Source organism: Marmota flaviventris, chromosome X, assembly GCF_047511675.1.
Source record: "Marmota flaviventris isolate mMarFla1 chromosome X, mMarFla1.hap1, whole genome shotgun sequence".
In the NCBI taxonomy this organism is placed as follows: domain Eukaryota; kingdom Metazoa; phylum Chordata; class Mammalia; order Rodentia; family Sciuridae; genus Marmota; species Marmota flaviventris.
The window spans coordinates 108,478,551-108,499,557 of NC_092518.1; positions in this window are offsets into that span (position 1 = coordinate 108,478,551).

Here is a 21,007-nt window from a genome sequence, read left to right on the forward strand (position 1 = left end):
CAGTATCCAAACTTTGAGTTACATGAAAATAAGACCAACTTTCTACACGACTTTCTACACGATGGAAGAAATATCTTTTAAATATTCTTGACAGTGTTAATTGAAATTTAACACTTTAAGTGCAAGAATGTACGCTCTGTTTTACTTTGTTTTCAATTTGTTGCTATTTTTCGATTCTAATAAATATCACATTATATGTGTTACATGATTTGGCAATTTTAAAGTGAAATAAGATTAATTCCTTTGAGAAATAACACTTAAGTATTTTTGCAACATTGTTGCTAAAGGTATTTTCATGGACAGCATCATCCTCTTCACCTGAAAAGATAATATTGGTATTTTACTCTCTCTCTCTCTCTCTCTCTCTCTCTCTCTCTCTCACACACACACACACACACACACACACACCCACACCCACACACACATACAAAAAAAGTGTTTGAATAGAGACATAGAGACATAGGCATTTAATAAGAATATTAAGTTTCACATGTTCATAGGTTAGCACTTAACAATAACACCACTTTTGAAATTTAAGAGCAATGCATGTGTATATGGGATTAAAGAACGCTTCTTTGAAGACTGAGTAATTTACTAGAAATGACAGTAGCCAGAGATGTCCAGTTTTTTTATCCTCCATTGGAACCACTAGGGGGCATGTCTGTCCATAAATCTAAAGATCAACAATCTACTTGACCTTGGAAGCCAACTAAATAAAACAATTAATTTTAATGGGACAAAGTTTTCTATATTGTAACCAATTTAATGGCTTTGTCAAGTTTATTCCAGATGTTTCCTGGATCAAATATCAGGCAGATTTCTGTATATAAGAAAAAAATGTGCAGATGAAAAATTAATCTCATTTAAAAGAGTTCTCAGTAGTAATTGCTCAGAAGAAAAATACATCTTGTTTAATATAAATGGGATTTATGAAGCAGGATACTGGATTTTCTTTATTGTAGCTATTCTATCTATCTATCTATCTATCTATCTATATATATATATATATATATATATATATATATATATATATATTATTGGTACAAAAGGCTAATTCCATTTGATTTTTCTTCTAGAGTGTTTGATTTGGGAAAAACAATAATAAATATAAGCCATTTAATATTGTCCTCAGTTTTCTTTTTAACAACAAAATTAGCAAGGTCAAGGCTGGTGAGCATTGCAAACAGAGAAATAACAACCAACAACAAAAGGACAACATTGAATTAAAATTTCACTAACAAAAGGACAAAGCTCATCAAATGTTCCCTCTCATTTGTGTTTCCTATTTACTAAAATACTCTTGAAAGTCCTTTGCAACCCAAATAGCTCTGAAAGCCTGAATTTTTCATCAATACTACCTGTAAGCATTCGTTTTTTTCCTTCATCTAGTAAATAAATATTGATTAACTTTCACTAACCACTTGTTTGTTTGTTTTTTCTTTATCGTTTCCTAATAATTTATGAGTACAGTTTTCCTGATGATTTTCTCAGCCAAACAATTTTATTCATATATTTTCCCCTTGTTTAATAGATATGGGTAGCTAAAAACAGTAATATTAATTCTTCACACTGGAGAAGCATACAAACCCATGGACAAAAAATGAAGATGCCTCAAAAATAATGGACTTAGAATGCAAGTCTGTGAAGGGGTGAGATTAGTGAAATAGTAGGCAAAATTGCAGAAGTCATATTTTATTCTAATCAACATGTTTATAGAATTGAACTTCCATTTTGAGATTATTTGATATGTTACCTTGCTATCAAATATTTCTTCATGATCTCTGTTTCAGTCATTTTTGTACGTATGATTTGTAAATTGGAGTTAGGGATAAAAATTTTGGTGTCTGGGTAGGGAAGGGGATTAATTAATCTATACTCAACATCAAGTATGTTTTATGTGTTTTGAAAATACTTTATTTAACAAATTCTAGAAGTGGGAAGAGGTATTCTGATTTACAGATGAGGAAACTAAGGTAGAGAGATTAAAAACTTGTTGCTATGGATTAGATATTAAGTATCTCCCAGAAGCTCATGTGTGAGAAAATGCAAGAAAGTTTTGAGGTGAAGTGATTGGTTTGTGAGAGTTTCAACCTAATCAGAACATTAATCCCCTGATAGGGATTAACTGTGTGCTAACTATAGGTAAGTAGGATATATTTGGAGAATGTGGATCACTGGAGATGTGCTTTTGGGGGACATATTTTGTCCCTGAAAAGTGAAACTCTCTACTTCCCAATGTGATGCCTGAGCCACTTTCCTTTGCCAAACTCCTTTGCTGTGATGTTCTGTCTCACCTCAGACCCAGAGCAATGGAGTTGGCCTTCTAAGGATTATCTCTATAACTGTGAGCTCCCAAATAAACTTTTCCTCCTTGAAATTGTTCTTGTCAGGTCTTTTGGTCATGGTGACAAATATGCTGGCTAAAACATTTGTACACACCACAAAATTATTAAGTAGATGATCTGGCACATCAAATTTCTCAATCTTACTCCAGGTCCTATGATTTTTTAAAATTTTTTCATCAAGCTAATTGACCAATATGAGATAGAATTTATAACTTTGACATTATTAGTACTATATTCCTGATATTTTTGACCCTTGCTATTAAAATGTGGTTCAAAACTTTAATCATAAGTATCACCTAGGAACTTGCTGGCCATGCAAATTCTTTAGTCCCACTCTGAGGTTGGCATGCTATTTGTGAGAAAATCATAATTTAAGAAGTACTATTTTATACAACTTTACTGAAAATGTCAACATATGTTTCTTAAAAGTTTGTAGATATTGTTCTATAGACTCCTTTTAAAGTCTTTTTTATTCATGAATCTTTTATTTGATATTAAAGAATTTGATAGTTATAGTTGAAGTAACTACAGTATGGTATTTCCATTTTAAAATCTGTTTAACCACACCCCCAATTTTGATCTATTTTATGTATTTACTTTATTATCATTATAGCCATAAAGTAGATAAAATGTACAAAACTTTATAGTTTATTGAAAGTTAATTCATTTCCAGCTTCTCATAAGGTCTAATGGAACTTTACTGAATAATTGTACAGACTGAGAGGTAAAGAACCTCAACTACTATTTGTCTTCAGATTTATTTTCATCTCTAAGTTTACCTGATACTAGTGGCAAAAGATTTATGTTCACTATTCATAAGCAACATAACAAGCCCATGGGCTTATTAATTGATACTCAGAATATATTTGATTCTCCACAAAACTATACTTTTTGGAAAAGCATGTGATGTTTCATATCCCATTATAAATTTATAACCATCACACCATTATAGTTCAATTTTAGTTTCTGTCTTTTCTATTTGACCTTATCAATTTGAGGCTCATTTGTCGTTTATTTGTTGTTATTTCATTAGTTTGTCTCATTAAATAACACTGACTTTTTGTCAAACTGGCAAACTCCTTCCATTTCTTATTTCTGACCATGAAAATATCTTTTTACTTGCTATTCTACTTAAGATGCTTTTGAGTATATCTATTTATATAACTTTCTTTGTAGTTGCTTCAGGTATCACCCTATAAAATGTGCCTTATCACTGTCTACTGGTTTCCATGTCTTAGCACTTCAAATGAAGTGTAGAAATTTTATTTTCTCTTTTAGTCAGCTTTTTCATTGCTGTGACCGAAAAAAAACTGACAAGAACAATCAGAGGAGGAAAAATTTATTTTGGGGATCACCATCTTGGAGGTCTCAGTCCATAGACAGCTGTCTCTATTCCTCAAGCCTCAAGAGGAGGCAGAATATTGTGGTGGAATAGTGTGGTGGAGGAGAGCAGGTCAAGACATGGCCATCAAGAAGAACAGAAAGAGCTCTGCTCAACAAACACAATATATAAACCCCAAAGGCGTACCCCTGGGACTCAAGTAATCCAGCTACACCCTAGCTGCCTACAATTACACCCAGTTAATCCCTACTCAGGGTTCACACACTGCTTATGTGAAAGTTCTCACAACCCAATCATTTCATCTCTAAACCTTCTTGCGTTGTCTCACATATGAGCTCTGGGAGAACCACTAACATCTAAACCATAACAATTCCTTTACTTTAAAGGAGGAAAAGTATAGGTTTGTATAAATTCCCAACTTTTGATATATAATTATCTTAGTTATTTCCTATGCATACATTGAATACCACATAAAATGGTGTTAGGAAATTTTGCTTTAAACATAAACAATTATAAACAATATTAATAAGGTATAGTCTATTAAGTTTAAGTCTGTGGAAATGAAATATCCTCTAAAAGCACAGGCTTTAAAGGCTTGATCCCCAGTCTGAATGGTATGGAGAAGTGGTGGAACATTAAGAAGGTGGAGCCTACTGGAAGGAAGTTAGGTCATTGCGAATGTGCCCTTTACAGGGATATTGAGAACCTGGTCCCATTTGAACTAACTCTCTCTCTCTCTCTCTCTCTCTCTCTCTCTCTCTGTATGGTCAGCACAAACTGAGCATTTTTCTCCATGTTGCACTTCTGCCACGATGTACTGTGCTTCTGTAGGCCCAAAAGCAATAGGGACAAAGAACCATGGGCTGAAACCTCTAAAACCATGAGCCCAAATACAACTTTCCTCATTTCAATATAGTTTATTGCTTTTTTTCTTTTCTAAAGTTTCAAGTTTTCATCTATTATCATTATCTTTCTCTTTGGAGAAGTTCTCTTAGTCATTATTTATGATTATTTCTCAAAGCAACAAATTCTTAGGTTTCCTTCATTTGAAAATGTCTATGTTCTTATCACTCTTTAAAGATAACTTTCATAGGTGTTCTAATCACTTTATGAATGTATTAGTCTGGGCTGGGGTTGTGGCTCAGTGATAGAACACTTGCCTAGCATGTGTGAGGCACTGGGTTCAATCCTCAGAACCACATATAAATAAATAAATAAACAGACAGATAAATAAATAAATAAATAAAACAAAGGTCCATTGACAACTAAAAAAATGCATTAGTCAGTTTTTCATTATTTTTTAAAACCAAACAGCATCTATACAACATAAAATTACTCTTTTTAAAAAGAATCATTCAGTGGAATTTAGTGAATTCCTAATGTTGTGAAACCACATCCTCTATTTTGTTCCAAGATATTCTCATCACCTTAAATTGAACCCTACGTCCTTAAGAAGTCACTCCCCATTTCTCCTTGCCACAGCTCCTGACAAGCATTAGTATACTTTGTATTTGTATATATTTGCCTATTCTTGGTATTTCATATACATTGAATTATATACTATTTGAGATTTTGTGTCTTATTTTTTGGGGGGAGAGGATTCTCGGTTTTGGCAGAATTACTATTTCTTCAAATCCATGCACCCATGACCTGGGTATGATTCTATGATTATTAAAATAAGACACACTTGCCATAATTCAATCAGGGACAGTGCACTTCATCTCCAGGTGTTTAATTAGTTGGCATTTCAAACCCACTGAATCCTTCTGCACAACCTCCTTTCTAAACTGCAGCATTCCAAATTCCATTTACTGTATCATCATGGCCTTCTACCACTGTGAAATGGAAACATCCCATAACAGCAAAATTATAATCCAATAAATAAAGGCACACATAAAATTAAAAATATAAAACAAAATTGCTATTGGCTAGTATAATTTTATAATATCACTCAAATTATCAGATGATGCTTTGCTGTTTTTCTTATATTAATTTATTTGCTGTATATTAAAACTAACGTGTGTTCTTAGGAGTTTTTTTTTTTTTTTTTTACTTTGACTCCTCACATTATTAAAAAAAAAGTTATACTTGAGCACATGTGTCTCCTGTAAGCATTAGAGTTCAAGTAAAATTTTGCATAGGTTTTAAGTAATCCAAATGAACACTTATACCATGCTTCTATAACAGAGTTGCCAGAATAATCACTTTGAGTGCTTAATTAGGAAACTATTAACAAATAAATTGACATATAAAATTTAAATTATTAATTAAGAAAGTATACAATTTTCTCTAACAGTGTAATGGAGATGTATTAATCCAATTTATGTTATTATAACACAATGTTTGAAGCTGGGTATGTTATAAATAAAAAGTTTGTTTAGCTCACAGATTTAATAGCTGAAAGCTCAAATAGCATGTAGCCAACTCTGAGAAAGAGTCCCCAACTGTCTCAGAACATGGTGTGTGGTATTATGGAAGGATCATATGCAAGAGGGAGACATCACATAGTGAGGCAGGAAAAGATAGGGACAAATTTTGATCTTTCATAAGATCTCTTTCTCAAGATCTAACCAGGATCTCACAAGAACTACCAAAGTCCCTTCCAATGGCAACAATCTCAAAGACTTAAATGCAGCCATATGTATATATATATATATATATATATATATATATATATATATATATGTATATATCAGTGTTAGGGATCAAACCTATTATCTTGTGCAAGCTGGGCCAGTGCTCTACCACTGATCTACATTGATTTACATCCCCAGTCCCATGTGCCACCTATTAAACTTTCCACACATGTTCCAACATTGCCATGGTAGGAACCAAGATTCAAACACATGAATCCTTTGGGAACACACTTATATCATATCTAACACAACATCTGTTCCTGGACTCCAAGTTTTGTGTCTGTTTCACAATATAAAATGAATTTATTCCATCCCTATTGTCCCTAAGTGTTATCTCATTCCAGTACAATTCAAAAGTGGAGGTCTAAAGTCTCATCTGAGACTTGAAGCAATCACTTTCAGGTGTGACTCTGTAAAAAAAATACAAATAAATAAACAAACAAATTATGTACTTCAAAGATACAACATCAGGATAGGAATAGGATAAACATTATTATTCGAAAAGAGAGAAATAGGGAAGTAGAAAGGAATAACTAGCTCTAAAGAAAACAAAAACCCAGAAGGAAAGACATTAAATCTTAAAGCTCCAAGTCTGGCATCCTATACTATGGGACACGGAATGGGCCCCCAAACCCTTCAGAAGCTCATTATCTAGAAATTTCCTGCTTACACATAGCTATTTTCTCAGGTTGCACATTCATATCTTTGGTCTTCCCAGTTGACCAGGGAATGCTGCTGGTTGCTCAACCTTTCTGGAGTCCTAGATGGGCCTCCACTCTCATGGGTCCCTTAGGCATCACCCATAAAGATATTTGTGGAAGTTCTGACTCCACAGCAAAAAATTTCTACATGACCTCCTAGACTTGCCTTTGGAATCTTGGTGGAAGCTACCACAACAACATGATTTGAAATTTGCATACCTGAAAAATCAGCATCAGGTGGGTGCCATTAATATCTGCCCATGGCACATGGCTTGGATGTTCCTGTTTGAATCATTAATATAGCTGTAGGTTGACAGAAAACATGTAGCAGAATCATGAGGCAACCCTTGGCAGCAGCAACATGAAGAGTCTGCCCATTAATGTTCCCTGAAATGATTGTGCTTGATCCTGCAATATTTCCTTTTTTTGTTTTTTAAAATTGGTTCTAATTAGTTATACATGATAGCAGAATGTATTTTGGTTCATTGTACATAAATGGAGCACAGTTTTTCATTTTTCTGGTAGTATACGATGTAGAGTTGCACCACATGTGCAGTCACATATGTACCTAGGGTAATGATGTCTGTGTCATGCCACCATCTTTATTAGCCTCATGTTTCCTCCATTCCCCTTCCTCTCCTTTACACAATCAAAGTTCCTGCATTCCTCCCACCCCCATTATGTATCAGCATCCACTTATCAGGGAGAACATTTGGCCTTTGTTTTTTGGAATTGGCTTACTTTGCTGAGCATGATATTCTCCAACACCATCCATTTACCTGAAAATTCCATAATTTTATTCTCTCTTAAGGCTGAGTAATATTACATTGTGTATATATACACCACATTGTCTTTATCCATTTATATATTGAAGGGCATCTAGTTTGGTTCCACAGTTTAGCTATTGTGAATTGAGCTGCTATGAACATTGATGTGGCTGCATCACTATAGTAAGTTGATTTTAAATCCTTTGGGTATAGACGGAGGAGTGGCATAGCTGGGTCAAATAGTGGTTCCATTCTAAGTTTTCTAAGGAATCTCCATACTGCTTTCCAGAGTGGTTGCACCAATTTGCAGTCCCACCAGCAATGTGTGAGTGTACCTTTCCCCCCACATCCTTGCCAAAATTTATTTTCATTTGTATTCTTAATAATTGCCATTCTGACTGGAGTGAGGTGGAATCTTAAGAGTAGTTTTGATTTGCATTTCTCTAATTACTAGAGGAGCTGAACGTTTTTTTTTCATATATTTGTTGATAAATTGTATATCTTCTGTGAAGTGCTTGTTCATTTCTCTAGCCCATTTATTTACTGGATTATTTATTCTTTTGGTGTTGAGTTTTCTTGTGTTCTTTATATGTCCTGGAAATTAGTGCTCTATCTGTTGTGCATGTAGTAAAGATATTCTCCCACTCTGTGGGATTTCTCTTCACATTCTTGATGGTTTCCTTTGCTGAGAAGAAGCTTTTTAGTGTGAATCCATCCCATTTATTAATTCTTGATTTTATTTCTTGCACTTTAGGAGTCTTGTTAAAGAAGACATTACCTAACTCAACATGATGAAGATTTGAGCTTACTTTCTCTTCTATTAGGTGTAGGGTCTCTGGTAGGAAAAAAAGATCTTAAACTATCACTACTTGCTGACAACATGATTCTATACTTAGACGATCCAAGAAACTCCACCAGAAAACTTCTAGATTTAATAAATGAATTCATCAAAGTAGCAACATATAAAATCAATACCCATAAATCAAGTGCATTTCTATACATCAGTGATAAACCCTCTGAAAGAGAAATTAGGAAAACTGCCCCATTCACAATAGCCTCAAAAAAATTTGGGAATCAACTTACCAAAAGAGGTGAAAGAACTATACAATGAAAACAACAGAACACTAAAGAAAGAAATTGAAGAAGATCTTACGAAAGATATCCCATGGTTTTAGATAGGCAGAATTAATATTACCAAAATGGCCATACTACCAAAAGCCTTTTACAGATTTAATGCGATTCCAATTAATATCCCAACAACATTCCTCATAGAAATAGAAAAGGAAATCATGAAATTAATCTGGAAAAATAAGAGACCCAGAAGAGCCAAAGCAATCCTTAGCAAGAAGAGTGAAGCAGGAATATCACAATACCAGGCCTTAAAATATACTAAAGAGCTATAATAAAAAAAACTGCATGTTATTGGCACCAAAATACACATGTAGACCAATGGTACAGTATAGAAAACACAGAGGCAAATCTACATAAATACGGTTATCTCATACTTGATAAAGACGCAGAAAACATACATAGGTGAAAAGATAGTCTCTTCAGAAAATGGTACTGAGAAAACTGGAAATCCACATGAAGCAAATTGAAATCAAAACACTATTTCTCACCTTGCACAAAACTCAACTCAAAGTGAATCAAGGACCTAGGAATTATACCAGACACAAATATTTCTGAGATGCTTTGCAGGATGCTTTACTATTGCTTTGCTAATTAGCACATGGTTTGCTTTTACTCATCGTTATTCTTTGAATAGGAGCTGTCCTACAAAAGCTCATGTATGAGGCAACTCAGAAATATTCAGAGGTGAAAAGGTTAAATTATGAGAGCTGTAACCTAATGAGTGTAGTAATCCATCTGAGTGAATTAACTGAGTACTATGTAGGCAAGTAGGGTGTGGCTGAAGAAGTAGGCCACAGGGAGTATGACTTCAGGGTTAATAATTGTTTCTGGAAAGCAGAGTCCTCTCTCTGCTTCTTGAATGTCATGAATTGAGCAGCTTTCTTCTGCCATTCCCTTACACCATGATGTTCTGACTCACCTCAAGCCCATTTTTGCTTTATTCCTGGCCAGACTATGATTTTTTTTCAACTTTATTCTCCATTTCCTTTTGAACTGAGCTTAAAGCAGCCCAAAGGGTGTATGTATGTGTTTATGTGTGTGTGTGTGTTTATTCCACCAGCTATCCTACATCATCACTCTAAAGTTAGCTTTCTATAAAGCTGTAGGGTATGGAACAATTCATTAAATATTTTTCAATGGTGACAAGGCGCCCTTACTCCAGTTTTCAATCACATCCTCATTTCCATCTGAGACTAGTTCCATAATGTCCTAATCTTTGAGCCCTCTTGAAAATATAACACTCTGCCTACATAAATCTAGGCTTTTAGTAGTTTTTTCATCCAAATACTTCTATCATTTGTCCATTAGTAAGTTTGAAAGCCATTTTCACATTTTCAGGTATAGTTTTAATTTTATTATTCTTGAGCACTAATTTCCTGTATTAGCCTGTTCCCTGTTGCCACATCAAAATGCTTGAGGCTAGGTACTTTAAATAGAAAATAGGTTTATTTAGCTCAGTTTTTGAGCCTGAAGGTCCAAAGTTGTGATTTCAGCTCTGGTGGAGGCCAATCTGGCTGTATCCCACCATGGCATGTCATCATGGTGGGACAACATGTGAGAGGGTGAGATTGCCTAGTGAGATACGAAGCTAAAGAACAAGAAGGTACTAGAGTTGCTTTTTCATAACAAAATGCTCATGAGTCCTAACAAAGGTCCTATGAGAATATCCTTAAATTTTTCCAAGTGCTGCACCACCCATGGAAAAATTGTTTTGTTTTGTATTAGTTCCACATCTTAAAGGTTCCACACCACCTCCCAATTGCTGTGCTTGCCTATATAAGCTTCCAACACATTAACCCTTGGAGATTATCAGCTCATTTTCAAACTATACCAAAGTAAATATCCTTTCTTATTTTAGTAATTATTGCAAATATAATATGCCTACATTCTTTTCCCTTTTATTAACAATATTTCATTTTTTAGTTTAAGGAAACAGTAGAAATGATTGGAAATTTCATTCAAGTTTTCTTTGCCAGTTACATTCATGTTATAAAATCTGAATTTTAATTAAAGTGGTATTAAAGAAAGTTTCAGTTTATGAAAAATTGAAATAAATGGATTTTTAACAACAATGAGACAAATGTCCTGTAAAGAATGTATTATGCACCCTAATTATAAATGCTAATTCCTAGAGTCTCTAAGGTGATTACAAAAAGTCAGTATGATGTAAGTTGAACTCTTGGTAATTTTATATTAATAGAGTAGTAAGACTTTAGGATTACAGTTGGTACTATGAGGTACTGTATGACTCTGAAGTGCCTTGTGAATCACAAGAAATTTATATTTATTCTAGTTATAGTGTTAAGTGTACTTAAATGCTTTCTATTTTTATCAACTACATATTCTTCTGCAAAAAAATCTTTTAACTGAGTTCTCTGTAAAATTGTTGCCAGAAAAGTTCTACATATTCCCACTAAGTTGAAAAAAGATAGAAACTTATTTCTGATGCTGGCATAAATGTATACAATCTTTTGTTCTGGTAGGTTGAGTTCAATTTTTCTCTATATATTACATAAGGATTCTCTCAGCTCCTCAAGGTACTCATGTTTCTGTATTGATCTACTCTATTGTTTATGATAATAGTACTTTGGAGACCAATGACAATTTATGCTCTGGAGATTGATTTATTTCACAAAATTTTAGGCATTGTGGATAAGCCCTTAACTAGTATTCTGTTTGCATTTAAAATGAGATACCAATGATCAAGGATGTTTCCAGTGGACCATATCCAAATGTGCCCTTGAATTGCTTGGAGAACTTAAATATAGGTTCACACACAGAGGCAATCATTGCTATTTGTTGAATTATTTTTTTTTGTACCAAAAATCTATGCTTACTAAAAAATCCTGCTTTGATATCAATAAATACCATGCTTGATATTAGCAAAAATTGAATCAGTGATGAAAAGAAAACACTTTAGAACCAGTAAAAGAATGCATATATGTGTATGTAAACACTTATATATGTAACTTACAATGTTATAATTAAAAATAAATAAATAGAAGAAAGACTAGTAGAGTAGAGGGAAGGGATCAAGAAGAAGGAGGAGGGGAGGGAAAAAATAAATTATTTGAGATTAAAATGGAGAAAACTATGTCATATGAATTTATGAATATCAAAATCAACCCCACTATTATGTATACCTATAATGAATTAATAAATAATAATACATAAAAAAATCAATAAGCAGAGGAATGAGATAAACAATAAATTCTGTGATGCACATTATTTGCAAATGCCAATTCTCAGTGTCTCTTAGGTAACAAAAAGATCAATACCTATATAAGCTGACCTACTAGTATCTTCTATATGCACAGTACAGTATGGACTTAGGATTGTTAAGGAAAGAAAAAGGATATGGAAGATTGTAGAGATCTAACTTCCAAATAATAAATATTTATGAAGAAGGTAAACTGCATATAACTAAATAATCAGAGAATAAAAAATGATATTGCATAGAAAGACATACACAAGGAAAGCAAAATGAACTAAAAGAAATCTATATTAGGTAATATTTTCAGCATAATTTTGAAGAGTAGTTCAGTAATGCCACAGGCGTGCTAAGAATAAAACCTGTAGGAACAGGTGGATAGTATGATGATAGCAATGAATAGGTACTGAGGATATAACTTTAACCATAGAGCAAGTGTGTACTTGTAGAGGAGGGAAAAACTGTACACTGAATCCAGCTTGGACCAATAAGGTATATAGATGGGCATGTAAAAAATAGAGCAAGGCAAGATCACAATCCTATGAATAAGAGTTCCAAACTTAGAATACTGTCACTTTGACATGCTACTTAGAAATTTACTTTCCCTTTCTAGACTTTACACCATATCTATAAAATGCTGATAATATTGATATATCTGTAAAATGGAAATCAATATTATGGATGTGGGTATCTGGTTCTTAAAGAGAATCAAAGAGGACCTTACTCCCAAAAAATTATATCTGATTTAACATGTCTAAAGTTTCCTTAGAGGCTTTATGTAAAAGACATTTCTTTTTTGCTTCATAGAACTGGGAACTCTCCTGGGCAGAAAGGTAGCTAAAAAGAGTTAATTTCTTGAATACATTGTAAATAAAATGAATAATCTGTTGCTACCTGGAACAAAGATTGTAGTAGAGGAAAACAACAGACATGATGAAAACCTAGGAGAAAGTTAGCAGAAAGAGTAACTTTTAGAAATAAGGGCTTTGAAAATTCTTATGAGTTACATGAAACCAAGAAAGCCAAATAAATGCAAAGGGCAGGAAGAATGATCAGAAAATACTTGAGATGACCTTAAACTTTCATATATGGCTGATTTAGTCTCATTGCAACCAAGAAGTGAAGTCCAAGGTAGATTTGTAAAAGATATGACTAAGCATGGAAGGAATGCTTTAAAATAGAGGCATTCTGCGAATGCCAAACAGTTTTTCCTTTCATTTCCTTTATCTTTTTTTTTTCTTTTCTTCTCTTTTCCTTGGTTTTTGTCTTCCTCATTTGTCATCTACGAGTATAAGTAAATATCTGTCAAATCACTAAGTAACAACAAGCTGAAGGGACCCAAACTTTAGAAACCAAACATCACAAGAATATGGTCTTTAAATGAAGTTAAAAAATTAAGCAACCCAAAAGCATAGCCCACAGAAGGCAACAACAAACCCTGAGGAGAGGAATGATTCCAATTCCTAAAGGTAATGAATTGTAATATTCAAATTTCCAATGCCAACAAAACCTTGTGAAGCAGGGAAAAGAAACAAGATAATATGGAACTACCACAGGAAAATAAAGCATTAATGGAAATTTCTCTGAAGAAATAAGGACATTGATCTTACTAGCCATGACATGAAATTGTTTGCCTTTAATATGCTCAAATAGTTAAATAAAGGTATGGAAAAATAATAAATAGAAACAAGAAAAAAGACTATTTCAACCAAAAGAGCATATCAAGAGAGATAAAACAGAAAAGAATCAAATAGAAATACTGGATATTTAAAGCACAATAATGTGGCGAATTTATTAGGGAGATTAACAACAGTTTAAAGAAAACATAGAAAGAAGCAGCTAAAGTGATCAAAAGTAAATTTAAATCATGCTTTGTAATGAGCAGGAAAAAATGAAGAAAAATGAAAGATTTATAAATACTATCACATGCATAGTGACAGTCACAGGGAAGAGAAGTAAGGAGAGAGAAAATGGCAGAAAGATTAGGTAAAGAATTAATGTCCAAATATTTTCCAAATTTGATAAAAATACATGATTTTATACACCTAAACAACTGTATGAAATCCAAGCAGATAATAATAAAAAGTGCACTCTTAGAAACATTATAATCAAACTGTAAAAACCAGACAAAAGATAAATTCTTGAAAGGAGAAATTGAGACATTATTTGTTAAGATACGAGGGAACCTCAATAGATTGTCAGCTGTTTTCTAATCAGAAACCATGAATCACAGAAGGCAACAAGAAGACATTTAAAGCACTGAAACAAAAAAAAAAATCACAACTGTCAATGAAGAATTCTATATTGAGTAAAAATTTACTGGAAAAGTTAAGGAGAACTAGAAAATCCCGCTGGGCTTCTTTTCCTAATCCTCCAGAACCTAATCTTTTTTTTTTTCTTAATATTTATTTTTTAGTTGTAGTTGGACACAATACCTTTATTTAATTTATTTATTCTTATGTGGTGCTGAGGATCGAACCCAGGGCCTCTCACATGGTAGGTGAGCAGTCTACCACTGAGCCCCAATCTCAGCCCACAGAACCCGATTTTATCACCTTACCACAACTGCCAATGCCTAGGTTAATATCATTTCTTGCCTGAATTATGGAAACTGGTCCTTTTTACTCTAAGAGTAAAAAATATATCCCTGGGTAGAGTTGACATATCCCCAGTGGCTACCCCATGACTTTCTTTTCCACATTCTTGCCGACCCCTCTCCCTTACACCTGCTCTGCTCCACTCATACTGACCTTCTTGCATTTTCTGAGAAATTCAAATGTGCTCCTATATTAGCTTTTGCTGTTTCTCTTACTTGGAACTGTTCTCTTCCTCATGCTCAAATGACACCTTCAATCAGAGGACCCTCCCTGGTTAGGATTCTAAAAACAGTCCCCCAATTCCTATACAACTGTATCCTATATTTGGCTTTAATATTCTCCATATTACTTATTGTCACAAGGCCTATGCTTATTTAAGGCCTATTCCTTCCACTAGAATATAAGCTCTCAGAGGGTAAGAATGTCTGTGTATTTATTATCTCTAGATTTTATATCATGATAGGATGCTCAATAAATGCCTGTTTAATTAATAAAAAAAAGGTAAGGAGAGGGCTGGGTTGGTGGCTTAGTGGTAAAGCACTTGCCTAGAACATGTGAGGCACTGGGTTGGATTCTCAGCACCACATAAAAAAATTTTTTTAAAAGTTAAGGAGAAATTGAGACAAAACAAAATTGGATTTTGTCATTGCATACTTGCTATACAAGAAATATATTGGACACATGCCAAGTAATATTATATTTATAGTTTGCAACTCTTCCTTTTATGCGACTTGAAAAATAAATTCATAAAACCCATAAATATAAGCCTATGCTAATAATTAGACAACAATATACAATATAATTACATTTAATAAGTAACAACATTATAATGATAAAAGTGTATGGGGGTAAAATTTTATATACTATTGAAGTTAAGTTGATATTAATTTACATTATTTCTAAATTTAACATGTTAACTGTAATTCTAGGATACCTATTGGAAAATAATATAAAATATATGGAACAGGAAATGAGAAGTATTTCAAACAGTACACTAAAAAAATCAATTAAATACATATAAGGGGAATAATGTTGGACATTAGAAACAAACAAACAAAAAGAAATAGCATGTATTCAAAATGAATAGCAAAATGACAGATATGTCTACGTTTTATAGTAATTACATTCACTATAAGTACATTAAATTTTAAAATAAAAGGTGTTGATTAGTAAATATAAATAAAAAATAATCAGTCTATGCTGAATTTAGATCCAAAGATACAAATACCTTTGAAAGAAAAGACAAAGATATTACATGCAAATCGTAACCAAAGGGGAGCTATATATTTATACTAATGTTGGAAAAAATAGTAAGAAGTTTTAAAGGAGAACAAGAAGTATATCACATAGTGATAAAATGTTCAATTCATTAAGAATAATGTTTATAAGCATACAGACATCAAAGAATAGAGACCCCAAATATATAAAGCTAGCATTGATAGAATTGAAGTGTTAAAAGAAACACTTCTAGAATAACAGTTGGATATTTGTATTCCTCACATTCAATGATAGAACAACCATAAAGAACATCAGTAAGGAAACTGAACAAGAGTATAAGCAAAAATAGACCTAATAGTCTTTATAGGCACCCCCAAATAAGCAAAATACATTCTCTTCTCAAGGGCCTATAAAACATTCTGAAGGACAGAGCATGTATTAGCTCAAAAAACAAGTCTCAATGAATTTAAAAAGACTACTATCATCCAAAATTATTTTCTGTGATCACAATGAAATAAGAATAGAAATTAACATTAGGAATTTTTAAAAAATCAGGGAAAAGAGGAAGTTAAAAATGGGTCAAGAAGAAATCAGAAGGAAAATTTCAAAATACTTAAAGATAAATTAAAACAATCTCAACATACCAAAACTTATAGGAAAAAGCAAAGATAACATTAACATGGAAATTTATTATTGTAAACATCTACATTAAGAGAGAAAAAATATCTCAAATTATAAACCTAATGTTACACCTTATGGTATCTTAAAAATAGAAGCAAAGTGAACCCAAAGGTAACTTTGGTAGAAAGAAAGGAAGGAATAATTAGCATGGAAAAACAAAACAGAAAATACAATAAATAAAATTAATCAAAATCAAATTCTAGTTCTTAGAATAGATCAGTAAAACTGTCAAAATTTCAGTTAAAATGACTGTGAGTGAAGAATGAAGTTGCCAGGTATTATGGTACACACCTAAAAATCCCAGCAGCTCAGGAAGCTGAGGCAGGAGGATCAAAAGTTTGAACACAGTCTCAGCAATTGAGTGAGGCCCTAAGCAATTTAATGAGACCCTATCTCAAAATAAAAAAATAAATAAATAATAACAGGGATGTAGCCCAGTGCTAAAATGACCCTGGGCTTAATCTCTGATACCATAAAAAAGAGTGAAGTCACAGATTACTAAAATAGAAAATGGAAATAGGACATTAATACCAATCTTAATGAAGTAAAATTTTAGAACATTTGTAGAACCCCAAATTCATGGATTATCTTGATTCCCAATACAAAGATTTTACGAGAAGATAATACTATGGAACAATATTGTTTTTGTATATTGATTTAAAATACTATCACATCAAATCTAGTAACATACTCAAATTCTAAAATTTAAGATTCTACCACATGATAAAGAGCATATGTAACCAACTCACTACTAATCTAATAATGGTGAAAAACTGAAACCTTTCCCCTCTTATATCTTGAACAAGAATGATAATTTTTTTGGCCATTTTTCTTCAACAGGTTATAAGATGTTATATCCAAAGCATTCAGACAAGAAAAAAGTAGTTTAAAGCACACAAATAGGAAAAGAAGCAAAACTGTCTTTCACAGATGAAATGATAATTTACAAAAAAAATTCTATGAAAAGATACACATAAAAACTGTTAGAACTAATAAATTCAGCAAAGTTGAACAGTACGAACTCAACACAATAAAAACAGTGGTAATTCTATACACTAACAGTGAAAAATACAAAATGCAATTAATAAAACAATTTCATTAAACATTGTATCAGAAATGATACATAAGAATAAATTTAACCAAGGGCATATAAAGTTTATATTCTGAAACTATAAAACATTGCTGAAAGACATTAAGGAATAGTTAAATACAAGGAAAGACATAAAATTTCATGGATTAATAGATAATATTGTAAAGACGGGGGCTGGGGATGTGGCTCAAGCGGTAGCGCGCTCGCCTGGCATGCGTGCGGCCCAGGTTCCATCCTCAGCACCACATACAAACAAAGATGTTGTGTCCGCCGAAAACTAAAATAAATATTAAAATTCTCTCTCTCTCTCTTAAAAAAATATTGTAAAGATGGTGATTCTCCTGAAGCCATCTGCAGATCTAATGCTATCTGTTTCAAAATCCCAAGGGTCTTTTGATGAAGATAGAAAAATTGTTCCTGAAATACATATGTATTTGAAAGGAATACTGTTATGGTTTGGATACTGAACATTTCCCAAATCTCGTGTGTTAGGCAATACAAAAATATTCAGAGATGAAATGACTGGACTGGATCATAAGGGTTCTTACTGCATCAGTGGATTAATATGTTTGATTGATGAATAATTTGAATAGATTAACTGGGAGGTGGCAAAAACTGTAGGCATGTGGGGCATGGCTGCAGGATGTAAGTCACTAGGGCCATGGCCTTGGGGACTATATCTGTCCAAGGCTTCTATTTCCTCCTCCCTCCCTCCCTCCCCCTACCATCTCTCAATTTCTTTCTGTCTTTCTCTTTCTCTCTCTTCCATTTCTCTCTCCTTTCTGGTTGCCATAAACTGAGCACCTTTCTCTTGCATGTATTTCTGCCATGATATTTATGACATGAAGCATGCTGACCATGGATGGACAGAAACTCTAAAACTGAACCAAATTGAATCTTTCCTGTGTCAAATTGTTTTCATCAGGTGTTTGGTCACAGTGAAGTAAGACTAATTAATACAATATGAACCAATCAACACAATTTGGATAAAAAATAGCAAAGTTGTTGAGCCCAAGCTTCTGATTTCAAAACTTCCCACAAAATGTCAGTGTTGGAAACAGTGTGATGTTGGCATAAATACACATGTGAACACTGATGGGATAGAATTGATATTCTAAAATAAATCCATATATCTATAGACAATTGAAGTTTAATCAAGCAGCCCAGACTATTCCCTTTGGGAAATAAGAGTCCTTTCATTAAATGGCACCAGGAAAACTGATGTCTACACTTAAAAAAACAAAGTTGAACACCTACAGCATACCATATATAATATTAACTCAAATTGAATCAAGACCTAAATATAAGGGCTAAACCTATAATAATATTAGAATAAAACCAATGGATGATTTTTCATTATCTTGTATTCAATAATTCATTCTTTTTATTTTTTGCTACTGGGGATTGAACTCAGGGTCATTTTACACTGAGCTGCATTCTCAGCCCTATTTATTTGTTCATTTATTTTTGTTTTGAGACAAAGTCTCACTAAATTGCATAGGTCCTAGCTAAGTTGTTGAGGCTGGCCTCAAACATGATATCCTCCTGCCTCTACCTCCTGAATTGCTGGGATGACAAGAATGTACCATTGTACTAGCAATAATTCATTCTTATGACCCCCAAAATTTAAGCAACAAAAGAAAAAACAAACAATTGAACTGTGCCAAAATTAAAAAAAATATGTATTGCATTGAATAACACTATTGATAAAGTAAGAAGACAACTGGATGAGAGAAAAGATTTGCAATGCATATCTGATATGCATCTGGTATGTAGAATTTACAAAGAACTCTCATTACTCTTTAATAAAAAGATGAATAATCAATTAAAAACAGGGTAATTACCTGAATAAATATTTGTCCAAAGAAGATAAATACATGAAAACATCATTATTCAATAAGGTAATGCACATCAAAACACTTTGTGATTCAATTTATACCTTCTAGGATGCTAGAATCCAAAATATGCAAATTAATAATATGTTGAGGATGTGGAGAAATTAGAACTTTCACATATTGCTGGTAGGAATATAAAATTTTTCAGCCGCAGCTGAAAATAGGCTCTTTGAAAAGTTAAACATAGAAATTCCATATGAATAGTAATATTATACTTATGTATATACCCCCTCCCCCAAATTGAAAATAAGTACTTAAATATGGAGGCCCATCAAGTGCTAGGCCTTAAATATCTACAAAATCTTATGGACCCTGGGTGGGTGACTGACCTCACCAAGACTCTCCTAGTTTTCTGCACATAGGAGAGGATGACTTCTGGCACTGTGTGCTGCTGGTACTATTCCACAAATGAAGTCCCCAAAGTAAACTTAACAGTATTGTGGAAAGCTGTTCAAACCAGAAAGCACAAAGAAAAATATGACATTGGAAACCAGAAAATAAAACTCTATATGATGACTGAAATTCTGATAGTCAAAACCAAGGTATGGTAAAAATCCTTCCTAAAATATTAAACTCCAGAGCTGTTCTCTTCCACCTTTTTATCACTGCTAAGAACCTAACTTGAAGTCCAAATATGAGATATGAAAATATCCTCCCGAAGTAAGACATGCTTTGAGCACCTGATGTTATCTGCAGATGTTTAATTGAAATGCACCTCAGTGTATCCAGTGTCCAGAGCAAAAGTATCCAAACAGTGAGAGAAATTGCTGCCTCCCTAATGTCATGTCCTTTCTGCATTTGAGGAAATTTTGGGATGGCTCTGGCTTGCATGATGCCATGCTTCTCTACTGTGACATCAGTGGGTGGGGGGCTCTTTGTAAAGCACAATGACATACCCATAGTCAGGACCAGTTACTAGACTCTCAGCTACATTCTGCTTATCTCACTCCCCCTATGAATTCTCTGCTCCTTATTCTTTACTGAGGATAATACAACCACCTAATTCCTCCATCAAATAACATTTGAACTTGGATTCACAGTGTCTTTTTCCACCTGCACTGTTGCTCTGTTTCTGGCTTTCAAGGCTGTGAAACCTGGAAAAATAGAGGCAGATGTTGCTATTAGGATCTTCTAACTATCATTCCCAACTGCTTCCTGATTCAAGTGATTATCTGTGGAATTTGGCTTGAAATTTCTCCCATCTTTGACATAGATACAGAATTTACACATTGTTATATCATCATGTGCAGTGAGGGCTTGCTCACTGGCTTCTACTGTGTCTTGGTATATTTATGTCTCTGACACAGTCAGTGAAGCCAAGTTTCTGACATTCTGCATGTTGGTGTTCTGTGGTGTCTGACTCACATTCTTCTGTGTCTGCTACAACACCAAA